The sequence below is a fragment of the Scylla paramamosain genome, chromosome 6 (assembly GCF_035594125.1).
Source record: "Scylla paramamosain isolate STU-SP2022 chromosome 6, ASM3559412v1, whole genome shotgun sequence".
NCBI classification, from domain to species: Eukaryota; Metazoa; Arthropoda; class Malacostraca; order Decapoda; family Portunidae; genus Scylla; species Scylla paramamosain.
The window spans coordinates 10,887,806-10,904,051 of record NC_087156.1 but is presented as its reverse complement, the minus strand read 5'-3'; the positions used below and the strand labels follow the sequence as shown (position 1 = coordinate 10,904,051).

General features: G+C 37.4%; 1 protein-coding gene and 1 long non-coding RNA gene across 31 annotated transcripts in view; both read left to right on the top strand.

Annotated features, from left to right (window-relative positions):
- LOC135101301 (circumsporozoite protein-like) overlaps nucleotides 1-16,246 on the top strand; it is a 233,329-nt gene that overhangs the window by 24,926 nt on the left and 192,157 nt on the right. The window lies entirely within an intron of this gene.
- LOC135101300 (uncharacterized) overlaps nucleotides 15,678-16,246 on the top strand; it is a 2,023-nt gene continuing 1,454 nt past the window's right edge. Inside the window, exon 1 of the long non-coding RNA XR_010269188.1 lies at nucleotides 15,678-16,246. This exon is cut by the window's right edge and continues 538 nt beyond it. This is a non-coding gene — a long non-coding RNA (uncharacterized LOC135101300).

Sequence of the window (16,246 nt, the reverse complement as noted above, 5' to 3'; positions counted from 1 at the left end):
TCAATTTTTGACTACTGCTTTGACTCTTTTATGGGACTGGCATTTCAGTGGGCATTTTTTTTCATTGGATTTTTGTTGATCTTGGCCAGTGTCCTCCCTACATACAAAAAAAAAACAAAAAAACAAAAAAACACTGAGCAACAGTTCAAAAGGTCAACTGACTGGCAGCCAGGCAGGAGTATATTGTTTCCTCCAGATGGTCAGCATGTAAACAAAAGGCACACTGAGAGCAGTGGGCAGCTGGTATACACAGACTTTTTTATGATAAACTGAAGAGTTCACTGTATGCAGAAAAGAGCAGATATCAGAAGAAACCAGTGTTTGATAGAGCAAATTTGATATATTGAGGATTATGTCCTGAATCAATAGCAATGTTTTAATTACAACAGTAAAATGCTGTAAACTCTCCAATATCCATCCTAGTTATTAGCCAAAGGCCTATCCGGAGACTGCAAGGTCTGGATAGGGGTGTACATGACTGTAAAACATCTGGATGATGACTTACTGTCCGAATAGTGACCCTTACCCTCCAGATAGCAACTCTTACTGTCACGATAGCCAATCAGACACTTGTCTGTATAATGATGAGTCTGGATACTGACAGTCTGGATATTGGAGCGATTGGCATACTGCGGAAATGCGACTATTCAGCACTCATGAGATTTTTTACATTTAACAACAATTTAAGTAAATAAATACTAAAATCATAATTGACTCAGTAGAACTTATATTTACTAAGGCATTTTGAGGACTTTTTTTTATGAATATTAAATATTCTTTTCTATATGAACAGATCTTGAGTATATCACATATCTACCTGATAATGTAGAAAAGTACAAAAATATTTCATTACTTCTGTCGGAAATCACTTCACCTGAACCAAAGTATATGAAAATAAATTAACTGCTTCCAGTATCTGAAACAGTCTTGGGAAATTAAGCAAGGTATTATTTAAACTGTATGTGTTTATGAGAGAAACACAGAAGGAATGCAAGGACTAAAATGTGTAAGGAATCTGATAACCAAGCTGAATAAAAAAAAAATAATGATAATAATAATAAAAAAAAGAAAAATAAACATCCTTTTAGAGAAAGCACAGCATCAGTAATAAGAAACATGGGAACCTGAATGCTGTCCTACTGCCCATGGAAAACTTATAAATGTTACAAAATTCATAAGAGAAAGATTTTATTTAACACAATGTATCCAACAGCACATTGGGTTAGGACATGGACAACCTACATTATCTTCATATTCTCATGTAAAAGATGAACTAGATAAGAGGCTTCAAAATCAAAATGAGGTAAAAGGAGAAATTACCTGAGCACATTTTTAAAACTAAAAATACATTAGACAAACTTGCAAAAATATTTCCACTAAACCACACTATACAATTTAATCAGTTACTTGACACTTCATCAAAGAGCATTCCTAAAAAATAATAAATCAATAAATAAAGATAATAATGAATCTAAGCATTTCACTACATCACCAAGCATGGAGAGAACTTTACATTATCATCATCATTACACTTCATTAAAAGAGAATTCCAGAAAAAAAAAAAAATCATAATGAACCTAGGCATTTAACTATACTTCAACCAGCTTGGAGAGAACTTTACATCATCATCATCATCATCATCACCATTATAATCATTACGTACACAAATAAAAAAGAGCATTCCAGAAAATAATTGAACCTAGGTATTTAATTTTACATCACCGATCATGGAGAAAACTTGCATTATTATCATCATCACCACCATTATAATCATCATTATACTTGCATGGAGAAAACTTGACATCATCGTCATCATCACCTTTGTAATCATTACACCATTAATAAGAGCATTCCAGAAGAAAAAATATATATGAACCTAGGCATTTGAGTACATGACCTTTACAGCATAACCATTATAATTGTCATTGACACATCATTAAAAAAAGAGCATTATTTAAGTACATCACCAAGACTGGAAGAGAAGTTTTATCCACTTGTGTATCACAATTCTAGTTTCCTCCCCTCTAGTAGCTGACAGCATCTGCAATAGTTAAGATAATGAAAACATGATACAAAAGTTGCATTGTTGTCTTCATTCTTGAATGCACAATACAAGTACTTCATATAAACAGTAAGGTATATACTACATGGCAAATTGTTTAGTTCTACTGAAGTCAATGGTAAGAAATAAATTAAATAAATGATGGCCCACTAAGTTTCCAAATAGGGATGACCAGCCCCTTTTTTCCAGGCACAAGCACATTAAAGCAATCTAACCGTCATAACACACTCATAGCATCTTTAATAAAATTAGTAATCAAACAAATAAATTTTTTTGTGAGGTAAAATTAAATGGTAAATAAGACACTGTAATACATGTGACTTCCTGGAAGCTTATTTTTCACTTAACAAAAACCCAATATAAGTGTTCCAAGATTTCTTAAAAGAAAATAATAATGATTAATCTCCATAATGATAAAACAATGTTTTCATAAGTAATAAACATTACCTGGTGGGATTTAGCTCCTCCAGTCTACATCAGCAATACCATTAATCAGGGACAGGACCTTCGGATGGACTTCAGAGTGCCTTTTGCAATGTTTTTTTTTTTTTACTTCTATCTTGCTCCCCCATTTGGGATTGATACCAACAAAACATCTGTAGTGATGGAGGGTAATGTACTATTCAGTACACATTGTAAATAATGTAAATTTTATCTATATCCTTAAAAACTGCAATTCTAATATGCAAGCTGTAACTACATAACACAGAGCTACATGAATCTCAGCTTAGTAATTTTAGCAAAAGAAAAGCAATATGTCTTGACTGTTAACACTAGAGGTGTTCTGGACAGATTTATCCATGTTATATATATATATATATATATATATATATATATATATATATATATATATATATATATATATATATATATATATATATATATATATATATATATATATATATATATATATATATATATATATATATATATATATGAATTACCTTTGAATGAACTCGAGTTTTGATGCAGAATCCATGGGGTACCTTATATTGAAGTTGTAATAGGAAGCCAACAGAATAGTTAGGCCAGTGATAAATGTGGCAATATGCTCAGTGACAACAACACCATCAATTGACAGCATATATCTTGTTGTAGTAAACCTTGATTCCCCTGAAAGTATTAAAAATAAATAAATAAATAAAAATAACAGCCACCTGGTAAGGATTTCATGACTTGTCTCTAGCATCTTCACCCCTTCCTCACCAATCAATGCTTGTGGCAGAACTGCAGTAGATATTTTACCTCCTCTTCCTAAAGCCTCTCTCACAAAAGACCAGGTAATAATAATGATAACATATTTTTTTATAGACCACAAGATACTTCTCTATCATAATTTTTATAACAAATACCCACACATCCCCTTCCTGTTCATTAAGCATAAAAGAACCAATTAATAACTTTGTCAAAGGTAAAATGATAAGAAAACTACAATTATTTACACTGCTCCTGGTTGCAATATTACACCTCCTTTGGTTATATATATATATATATATATATATATATATATATATATATATATATATATATATATATATATATATATATATATATATATATATATATATAAATGATAAGCTGGTCCCTCCCAAGTCATTAATGTCATTTCTTGTTGTACTGGATACCTCCTAACTTGGTGACAAGTCATCACAGAGGTCTGAATTTGATGAGTAGACCATTTCAGATGGCAAGTCCTTAACTGTTTGATATGTGTGATGCCTACTGATGTGTGATTTAAATGTGGTTGTCTTTGAGAACATTTTGGAGCACTGATTAAAGGGGCACTGAATCCTGGTGCCATCATCAATGTGCTGTCTCAGATGCTTTAATAAATCCTTCATTCCATCACAAACTTGTTGGCACAAAAAAGTTTTACACTGTAATTTCAAATGGAGACTTAAGATCAACAATTTTTCATCACTTTTTGACCTACATTCTTGATGGTCTTGGTATATATGAGCCTTTAGCCCTGCATATGATGAAAATGTCCATTTGGAATCCCTTAATGGGCATTTGATAACTCTTCTGTATTAATTTAAATGCAACAGGCAATGATTTACATAATTTTTCACTGACCTTGATACATGATTACAGAGAGGACATGAAGACTCTGAATCCATGACACAAAAGTAATTACTAAAAAATCAGTAGTACTTAACTGTGCTTGCCCTTCAGGTATTCAGAGATTATTACAACACTTAAGAAACATACTTTTTTCTAAGATTTGTAGTGAACTCATGGAACAAACTGCACTACATTTCCACTCATTCATCAGTCTTCCACTCACCCGTGCCCACCAGCCGGATGTAATAGACTACTACTTAACCTAGGTAACCAACCTAACAAACTAATGAAACTAACCACCATAACCAAACCAAACCAAATTAGCCTGACCTAACTAACCTAACCTAGCCAAACCAGCATAATTTAACATAGATATACAATCAAACTAACCAAACTAAGAGTGCAGATGAGGCCACATTAGTTAATAATCTAATTTACCAATGACATCATGCATAAACATAATTTATATTAGGTAAATAAAAAAATGAGTATGCATCATGCACAAATAAACACACTTAGTAATGACATGGCTTACAAGCTGAGGTTAACCAACTATTGAATTGTCACTTACATATGAGAGAGTAGACCAGGAATGTTGTTGGATGCAAGGCTCTTAGGACTTAGGGCTTTAGGAGGTAGGTAGGTAGAATACTGGCTGGCTATGCCCTTCGTGGTGTTTTTGTTGAGGCTGTATAGTTAATCCTTAACAACAGCGTCAACATAGCCTCTAGTGTCCCAGGAGTACAGTAAGCTGACAGTATCAAGCTTGATGAAAGTACAGGCCTGGGTCTCACTCAGTGCAGGATAAAAAAGGTGTAGCTACTGGTCTCGTACTGGCGTTTGGCGGGCACCTCGTATTCATAAACAAAAAAATTGGTTGTTCAACAGTTGGAAATCTCGATGTGCATGTAACTACTCCTATGCTTTTATTATTTTTCTCATCATACTTCCTCAAAATTTCATACTACTAAATGTTTCAACTGAGATAACAAAATATATTTCTTACCTTGTATGTCTCCCCAGAGTAGAATATTCCATCTTCTGGTTACTGAAGTTACTAGGTTGAAGTAACCTTGCGTCACTGAAATATTATATAGAACGTTTGAGCTATTCATTTCATTATGAATAATTTTCATCATCACCTTAGGTAAAAATATTTGTATATGATAAATGCACATCGACATACAAAGGCGCTACATGACAAGTTTTCAGTAACAGTGCCACGTGTCGCAATAAACAATACACATGACAAATAATAAAGAAAAAAAAAACATTTAAAGCATGTTTTTAAGGCTATTTGTATAACAGCAATGAATAAGTATTACATTTCAAGTATTTCATGAAGAATAATATCGAAGACAACTGCTTAGCAACGAAGAAAAAATGCAACATTTACAGACACCCTGTTGCTTCGATTTACAGTGTTTATCTGTATTTAATTCTATCTTGATAAAATATTATTTACATAATATGGAGGCTTATGGTGTCTCGGCACACACTCAACATTGCCTATTAAATGTTAACAAGGACTGAGCCAAGAAATTCAAGACATCACAACCAAGATTCATGTCACATACAATAGTTGGATTTGTAAATCTTGGTTACAGTTATTTCCTGTTAGTATTTATGGGAAAAATACTGTAAAAACAACAGTTATTTTTTACAGTGTAGTAAGGAAGTTCCCTTAAAGACACCTAAGGAGTAAGACTTTTGCACACACACACACACACACACACACACACACACACACACACACACACACACACACACACACACACACACACACACACACACACACACACACAATATGGCAGCTGCAGGAGCAGAAGCAACAGCATCCCGGACTTTGTTTCATTATTGGTGAAGAAACACTATTTTTTTTCTCTTTGCTTTTAGGTTTTAACACAGTTCTCTGATTTTGTGTTTGTGTTGTCGGATGCAGCAGTGGTGGGACCTTTTTCCTTCCTCACGGCCAGACAACGTGGACTGGCTTTTTCCTGCTCCTCCTGACACACTCACAATTTACCGGTGAGTGACGGGGACGGAGCTGTTTTTGTAGCGCAGTGTATGTCCTTCCATTTTTAGGTTTATATTTAAGTGAAGCTTGTCATGTTTGCCTATGTTATTCCATGTGCATGTAAGGTAAGGCTGCTTGACAAAGTGTCTGACTCACTGTAGACACTTGCTTTATGCTGTACTGTAATAAACAAGTAATTTCTCAATGTAAAGGAAAAAGCGAGTCACAAAAGTGCCTCTCAATACAATGTGGTTATGAAAAGTAGAATATGAAATAAATAGATAATAAATAAGTGAATAAATAAATAAATAAATAAATGGATGAATTAATGCATACCCTAGAGAACATTTCATACCTACTGAGCTTACAATAGCAAATACACTGATATGCTACAAAAAATGCACACAAGTATATGAAGATGGAAAAAAGTGTGTGAAGTCTGTCTTGTGTTATTATTTCTATGGTTACTGCTATGGTTACTGAATTTGCCATCAGCATGTGTGTCTCCTTCCCCACGCTGACGCTACACAAGACTTTCACCTTTATTCCGTTCCCTTTCAGTAGTCCAGGAGTTAAGCAATATCTTCATTCTTTCATCCCCTTCATTGGTAAACTCTGGATTTCTCTTCCTGTTTCTGTTTTTTCCCCTTCCTGTGACTAGTTGTTTTAAGAGTATTGAGGCACTTCCAGAAACATATTTAGATTTTTTATTAGTGACTTTTTTTTCTTTTTTTTTTTGTCTGTATGTATGGAAGCGGCAACTGAAAAGATATTTTTTTGTTCCTCTGCCATTCGCCAAGAAGATATGAGAGTGGGAGTATAAGTAGTGGCTATATGCAAATGTTAGAATACCATTTTATACTGACTCTAAATTAAACATGTATTGCATTGTTTACTCCAGTGTTTCAAGTTCAGCTGTACAATTTGTTTTGCATGTAATTGATTTTTGTGTTTGGCTATTTGATTTTTTATTTCCAAACGCAGTTCCATAATTTTAAGAAGCATAAAGGGTTGGAGAAAAATAAAGCTTTCTTGAGTCGTAATAGGTGTTAATGTTAATAACAGTAGTACTAGTAGTTGTAGTAGTGGTAGTAGTAGTAGTAAAGAGCAGGATTAGCAGCTGGAGTGACACCAATTCAGTTTTTCTATTACTTATGTTTTCTTGCTATTATTCCACACCTTGTCAATCCATGCAAGAAAAAAAAAAGAAAAGAAAAAAAAGAAAACATATTAAAAAGTGAGAGGCAAGACCAGCAAGTGAAACACGCCCTGGCTTCTCCATAGACTTCACGTGTTTACTGCCGCGCTTCCTGCCTGATAATTATACAGTCTTACGCTGGAGGCGCTTAATGTGGTGCATTTGTATGAAAGAATTTACTTTTTGCCATGAATATTTCTCTCTCTCTCTCTCTCTCTCTCTCTCTCTCTCTCTCTCTCTCTCTCTCTCTCTCTCTCTCTCTCTCTCTCTCTCTCTCTCTCTCTCTCTCTCTCTCTCTCTCTCTCTCTCTCGGTGACGTGCAGCAGTGTGGGTGTCGAGAGCAGAGCAAACGGCCAAATGTACGGCGAAGGACTAGTGTTTCCATGCCCTGCGTGGGGTGTGCAGGTTGTATTTAAAAGAGGAAGGCAAGTGGTCGGGCGGGGACAAGGAGGAGGAGGAGTAGGAGCAGGAGGAGGAGGAGGCATAGCGTAGCGTGGTCTGGATGGCGTGCAGGATTATGTGACGCTCAGAGGCAGCTTCCCTACACTGTAAGCTTCTATTAGAGTGAGCCACGTGACGGGGTGCGCTCTCAGGGTGATTGCTTGTATTCTATGTAGCCTGGCGGGGCTGTGGCACTCCCTGCAGGTTATTGGCTCAGGAGGGTGAGGTAATGTCGGATGTTAGTGTGGTACTCTGCTGTGGGTGACGAGTTGTGTTTGTAATGATACAGCGCCTAAAGTTTGTTAAAGTGATGCAGGTTGTAGAGCATAAATACAGTGACATCATCACCACTATAGTCTCTCCCTTTACGCTGTGACGGAATGATGTAGTTGTGGTGATGTAGTCTGGGATAATGATGTACACTAGAAAAAATAAATAAAAATCCCAGTAATATCAACAGTTCCATTCTCGTGAAAGGTTCAGTGTTCCTCCATTATTTTGTTTATCTTCAGCATTTCCACTTTATGTTCATTTAACTTGACAAGTGTGTTCCACGTGTGTCCCTAGGCGAAAAAAAAAGTACCATTTTATACTGCTTTTTCATATCTTGATTTATACAAAACCTTTTTTTTTTTTTTTTAACGATTTACTCTGTAAAACACTATTCTCTTTTTTGTCTGCCTTCTTTTTGTTATTATATGTTTCTAGCTACAAGCAAGTTTGTCCAGAAAGGAAAAGAAAAAAATATCATACTGTTGTTATATTCCTTTTTCATATCCTCACACAGAGAACAATTTTTAACAATAAATAGGGGTAAACTTTAGCCTCACCTCCTCCGTCTCCTTTTAATTTGTCTGTAGAAAGGAAAAAATCTAAGTTCTTTTCCATATTTTCATTCATATAGACCATATTTTTTTTGTCTTTAATAATGTATAGGATTAAAACATAGCCTCACTTCCTCTATCTCCTTTTTGCCGTGATATGTTTTGACCCTACACGCTGGTATGGTCCGCCTGCCCCTCTTGCCCGCCCCCTTCCTCCTGACAGACCCGCGTGTGGCCGTGGAGTGTGGCTCCCCTAATGGTCATCCAGTATTGCTCTTAAAAATGATCCCGTGATGCGTCTACAGAATGGTTGCTTAAGGTGTGTTGCTGGGGTGTGGGGGTGGGGGGAAGGGGACTGATGTGGCTCTCTGGCCTAGAACGCTCTCTCTCTCTCTCTCTCTCTCTCTCTCTCTCTCTCTCTCTCTCTCTCTCTCTCTCTCTCTCTCTCTCTCTCTCTCTCTCTCTCTCTCTCTCTCTCTCTCTCTCTCTCTCTCTCTCTCTCTCTCTCTCTCTTAGCTAGAATTATGATGTCACTGAGTGGTTTAAGAACATATTCACGTGTTATTCATGAGCCATCACTTACTGCAGCAGCAGCAGCAGCAGCAGCAGGAGGAGGAGGAGGAGGAGGAGGAGGAGGAGGAGGAGGAGGAGGAGAATACAAAGGAATGCACTGGAAGACCAAATCTTGAGGTATTGACGAGGCTGTTTGGATAATTATTCTATATTAACTATTATTCGGAGATACAGGATAGTACAGAAGGTTCCTCAACACCAATCCCTCCAGCAGAAGCTGACAAGATACAGGAATTGATACCACGTGGTATAGAAAAACCACATAGAACTTGAGAGAATAGTGAGGGAAAGAGTTGTGGTCTGTCTACTTTTGTTTGTGAGGGAGAGTGTAAATGCATGATAGTTGTGTGATGTGGTGTGTGCGTAGCGCAGGTGAAGGCACAGTTTGGTTGTTGAGGGGTGGTGCAGCATCCTTGCGTTGCGCTTTCCAGGGAGGCGGCAGTCAATCAGGCCACAGCTTCGGTCACTGGGTTTGTGTACCTTCCCTTTAGAGGCTGCATACACAGGTTATCCCCTGCAACTTTGACCTCTAGTACTTAAAATCACAAAGTTGATCAATAACAGGAGAATGCGGACGAAGAAAATGAGGATTACATGTGATTACAATGGATAACCAAAACAGAAACACTCCCACAGGTCTTTACATATCGCTTTGGAATTAATGTAGATTAACTTCCATTTAGTAAAGTAAGCTGGAGCAGTGTATGACTTCTGCCAAACTGACACGTCCTTGTGCTTGTGCTGGCGTGGGAAAACCATCGTGCAGTGTGGGAAAAACTGGCTGCATTTTGATTGGAAAGAATGAAGTGAGATTTTATCATTATTCCTAAGCAAAATAAAAAAGGAGGATCAGGAGGAGGAGGAGGATGTGGTGGTGGACGTGGTGGTGGTGGTGGTGGTGGTAGAGTTCATAATTTTTCTGTTCCTCCTCCTTAGGGTGAATTGTAGATTTTTTCACTCTTCTGAAAATTGCACAAGTTTTTCTTTCTTATTGCACAAAATAAAATAAAAAAATCAATATTTCCGAAAAGACGGTATTCAAATTTAAGAGAAAGAAAGCTTTTTCACTTGTCTTATTCATTGTGACGTAACATTGAGGTAATTTGTGCGCCCACAGGCAGAGACAAAAGGGTGTTTGAAGTGGACGCTTTTGCTAATGCCGTTATTACTCTCTAGTGCAGTGGTTTTCATCTCTTTTCAGGCCACGGGCCACTAACAAAAACAAAAAGAAAATGTGAACCCTTTCAATTTTGTTTTAATACAACTAAGCAACACTGCAGTTTGGTGGCCAGTGGCCACAGGCACGGTGGCCCACAGCACTTGACGACTCGTGTAGCCGCGTGGAAGCTGACAGAAATGAACAGGATGGCTCGTCACCTTGACGCGTATAGTACAAGTATGTTCTCAGGCCCTAGTCCCGGATGGCGACGTGAATCTTGAACATTCGTTGTAGATTAAACTTAGAAGTGACTCGAAGTATTACCTAACAGCTACAACTTAGACTGTCAATGGTTCTCTTAAATAGAAATGTAATAATAGTAGTTATTCATTTTGATCAAATTCTTCATACTGAATGTTCCATTTAATTTTTATCAGCAAATACAGTAGGCATCCTGTGGACCACCCTAAAAAGTCACTGTGGACCACCAGTTGAGAACCATTTCTCCAGTGTGACTGTTTCATGTGGAAAGGTCAAATAATTTTAAAAGGGCTCTTGAGGTTAGGTTAGGTTAGGTTAGGTTAGGTTAGGTTAGGTTACTGGGACTGAATGTAATGCAGGTTAGGTTAGGTTAGGTTAGGGGACTGAATGTAATGCAGGTCTTGCGAGTGATGCTCGTCAGAGAGAAGCATGTGTTCTTTAAAATTTCAGTACTTTTTTTTTTTGTGCGTTGAGTTAAGTATTCATTTACTTTTATGATCAAATGTCATCTGACTACCACTTAATGCTTCCTTGAACTGCCTTACTACGGTTCTTTTCATGGATAAAAATTCCAAATAACGTGTTACATTTCATTGGTGGCATGATTTCCCTTTAAAATGAATGCAAAGCAATCAATGTGGCACGTTCCATATCCATTATTGTGTCACTTTATTATGCATACAAACACTCCTATTAACGTATCACATCCCGCCCCTGGTGTGATTCCCCTCACCATGAATACAAAGCAATCCAAACGCTACAGTTCAGCCCTGCTCATGAAACACACGCTCTGATACAACTAGGCTTTTCACTTACTTTCAGCCCTTGTTTTCTCTTTAATAGTGCGAGAGTTGACTGGCCTCTTCACTCTTTGATCCCTTTTACAGTTAAACTCCGTAATTCTCCCTGATTTTTATCTGACTTCCCAAACTTGTTATGACTTGAACTGATCATATATGTTTACTCACCTCCGTATGACTTGAGTTGCTATAAGAGACGAGTATCAAGACACCTTCCTAACTAAATGAACCAACCTGATTTAACTCTCTTTTCCATCCACTCTTTACCATGCGGAAATTAAGTGGTATTGTAAACTGTAACCAAATTGTTACCCTTATGATCTATTCTAGACTCTAATAAGTGATCTGGAGACTATGATAATAACACGCTCCCTCCACTGCACACCAGCTGTCCGTAATGTATCATGTCCAGTGGCTGTTAATATAAACTGACGCTCTATTAACCTGTCATCACTAATCAGTAATCATTCACGCACAAGCTCATCCTCGTCACCACAACATCACCATCACCGTCACCATCACCACAGCTTACACTCCACTCCACCATGATTTTGTCCCATACCTCACCCCCGCCACCACTAATCATTCCTAATTAATCTCCTGTCCCTCACCACCACCACCACCACCACCAACAACAACAACAACAACAACAACAACAACAACAACAACATCACACCTCATTCTCAACTTCTCCCATTTTCAGGAATTCCTTTCTTCTTTTCCCTCGCTCCACCATCCTTCATCCTCTCTCCCTTACGTTCCATCCTTCCTTTTGCCGACATAATGCTTGCAACAGACGCCCCTCCTCTTCATCCCCCTCCTCCTCCCGTCTCGTAGTATTAGCAGGGCCTTGTCTCCCCTTATAAGCAGGGAGCTGTGGGAGGAACTGGAGGGATGCTTAGTGGAACATGTCGAAATAGCGTTGCCTAGCCGCCGCCGAGTATAGGAGTGTATTGAGGGTGCATTATCTCGGTACAGTGGCGGTGAACGGGGAGATGGATCGGTGAGTATGTTCAGGCGCAGATAGAGAAATGTGTTGTTGGTCTGACGAATTGATTAATGAATAGGTATCTGGTTGAACAGGTAGAGTTATAGATAGATGGCTGGATAGGTAAATGGTTAAATAGATCGACTGGCTGATAAATAGATATATAGATGGACAGAGGGATGGATAGATAGATTGATAGATAGATGAATAAATTAATAAGTATTTAATTAGATATAAATATAAATAGATGGGTAGATAAACAGTTCAGTAAGTAGAAAATGGATTAGGTAAATAGACAGACAGACAGAGAGAGACAGATAGACAGACAGACATACTGAATTAACGTGTCGTGTTCTGAGATATTGCAAGGAATTGGTTCATAAATGCTACTGTAAAACTCACAAACATTTTCATATTTTAATTAATAACTACTAATTATTTACATTTCTTACAACTCAAAATTTCTCACTCGCATTCATCTTTAAATCATTCAAAGTTATTAGGTGTTACCTTATATCTCTTCAACATATTCACTGATCAACGCAATCATCGTGCAAAACACAGACAATATCACATGCACAAACACAACAAATATTCAGTCGGCGCCATTAATGTTCAGTGAGAAAAACACACATGATATCAGCAACACATCAATCACTATAAACATTCCATTTCTTATTTCTTCTGACTTATTTTAGCTTCACTTCTTTCTTTTTCCTTATTTTGTTTTCTTTCGTCTTTTCTTCTTTTTTTTTTTTTTTTTTACAGTACAATATATATTGTGGTATGGGGGTCACCATGAACGCTAATTCTTCAAATTAGGTTGATGTAAGTAGTGGCGTTCCTCAGTGTTCAATCTTAGGACCGATCCTCTTCATAACATATATCAATGACATAGACGAAGGAATCAGAAGTAAACTGTCAAAATTCACAGATACTAAAACTGCTAACAAGACTGACACCAAACCAACGTCAAATTCTGCAAAATGATGTATACACTCTCATTGAATGGTGTGAAACGTGGCTTATAACTTTGATTTTGATAAATGCCACGTATTAAATATAGGAAATAGCAATCTGCTGGAAAATTATTAAAAGTAATCCCCCCATCAATAGTTTGGATCCTGAGAAAGATCTGGGAGTTTTAGTGACAGCAGATCTTAAACCAAGCAAACACTGTACCGATGTCATTGAAATTGCCAATAAATTAATAGTTTTCATTAAGAAGATCTTTTACCTTCAAATCTGAAAAAAATAAATAAATAAAAAATCTTGCCTTGTACAACTCACTTGTACGTATTCATCTTGAATACAATGTACAGTTTTTGTCATCCTACTACAGAAGGAATATTGAGAAATTAGAAAAAAAAAGACAATATGAAGTAGAGTAACGAAAATTACTTGAAAGCTTCGCAATTAACCCTACAAGGAATGTCTTAAAGAACGAGATCTATTCTCCCTATCCAAACGCAGGCTAAGAGGGGATCTGATATTGCTTTACCAAACTTTTAAGGGTTTCACAAATATGAGACCCGAATTCTTCCTAAGACTCAACATGTCTAATGTTACAAGAAACAATAGCAAATAATAGGTAAGCGATTTCAAACAAATGAAGCCAAACATTTTACTTCAATCGTGTCATAAATATGTGGAATTGTGTTCCATCAAGCGTCGTTAACTCAGGTACTGTACACTCATTGAAAACCTGTCTTGACAAGTATGTAGACACTAATTCCCGGTTGTCATTGTTCATGTCTGAATAACGAACACGTTCACTCCGTACTGTCCGTGCTGGCATGTAGATTGTATGTGGTAGAAGTAGTCCTCCTCTCTTTCTTAGTTTCCTCTCACATTCCATGTTGTTTTTTATTTCTATACAACATGGTACCATTTCCTTTCTCAGGTGAGCCTTGCCTGGAGGGATAGGGGGTGGGGGATGGAAGGACCCTTCTTCTGTGCTATCCTTTCTCTACCACTAATAGAGTAGAATAGTTACCCAAACAAACTTATAAGAACCTCTTGGTCTGTTACTATTTGGACATTTTTTTTTTCTGCAAAAGAAATAGATTCAGTACATAAGTAACAGAAAAAAAAAACAGTAGAAAATATAGATGTAAATGCCAATGACACCGTGCAGTGCATAAAGAATAAAAAAAAACAAGGTGTCCATCGTTACAAATACTGAACTATCAAAACTTACAACTTACAAGATACGACACGGAAATAAAAGGACACAAACCCGCTACACTACAATGATGGTGCTGGTGACGATGATGACGGTAATAATAATAATTATAATGGTAATAATAATAGTAATAATGATTATAATATATAACAATATATAATAATAATAATAATAATAATAATAATAATAATGATAATAATAATAATAATAATAACAACAACAACAACAGTACCACTTCACTGCGTATCGCCTCACGCGGGGAGCAGGGATGGGAGGGACACAGGTCTTTCTTCTTTTTCATGCAGTATTCTTTTTTTATACCTATGAAGCATAAACACACTTGCAGCCTCCGCTGGTCCCCCTACCCTCTCTCCCTTAATCCCTCCCGACGCCGCCCTTCCTCCCAGTCGGAAGCTTTCATCCTGCTGATAGGTAGTAAAGCCTGTGTGAAGAAGTGAGTGCTTCACCAGCTTTTTCAATGACATAATTTGATTGATGTCTATGTTGAGAGTGGACGTGAATTACGAATAAAGCAATCCGTGGTTCTCTGGGCTGAGTCATTCTCGTGCTGCAGGATGGACAGGTGTAATGTTGTGTTGTTGTTATTGTTGTTGGTGATGGTGGTGGTGGTGCAGCACAGGGGAGGGTTCCAGGAGGCGGCTCCAGACACAAGGAATGCCCGCCTCTGTAAAGTTCTCTGATCTCACCTACTGCTATTTGCACTCCACGACATACTCCCACAAGTCAACAATTATCTAATTATCACTGTGGGCATGAATGCTCACTTTAGAATCAGCAGCAGTTTTTCTTATTGAACTTTTGGTGCTGGATGAACACTGGAGGGGAAATCATGTGTTCACATATATCTTGTTTACCGTTGGGGTTTCATGGCGTAGTGACAGTCTTGGGAACCCAGTGTGTGTGGGATGCCAGCGGTCATATCCCATAGAAAACACAATAAATAAATAACGTGATGAAATTAATTCACATCATAATTCTTTAATACATACTGGCGTGAACATTAGATGGGGAAATAGACCAACTTTACAAAAAAGATGGGGAAGATGGGGAAATAGACCAACTTTAAAAAAAAGAAAAAGGGCCCTCGTGGCCCAGTGGGTAGAGTGATGCACTTGGAGTTTGGCGTGAGGGAAGTGAGGGGCGCGTAGGTTCGAACCCCCCTCTCGGAACTCACAAAAACCTTCAAAGAGCATCCCTCCATCACCATGTGTGCCTCAAACACACAGGTACGGTGATGGAGCTGCCCACGGGGAGGAGGGGAGGTGAGTGCGCAGCACCTCCCTACCCCTCCCCAGGGGAGGAAGGCACCGCCTTACCGCCCCCGGGAGAGCAAGGGAGGTGAGTGCACAGCGCTTCCCTTCTCTCCCCTACCTAACCCTGGCAAGTCTACGGACTACCAGGCAAAAAATAATAAAAACAAAAAAAAAAATAAAAAAATAAAAAAATAAAAAAATAAAAAATAAATAAAAATAAAGATAAGTGCATAGCATTTCCCTTCTCTCCACCTAACAGAAAAAAATAATAATAATAAAAATTAAGGTGAGTGCATAGCAGTTCCCTTCTCTCCCAACCTTCCACGCAAAAAAAAAATAAATAAATAAATGAAATAAAATAAAATAAAATAAATAAATAAATAAGGCAAATAAGTAAATA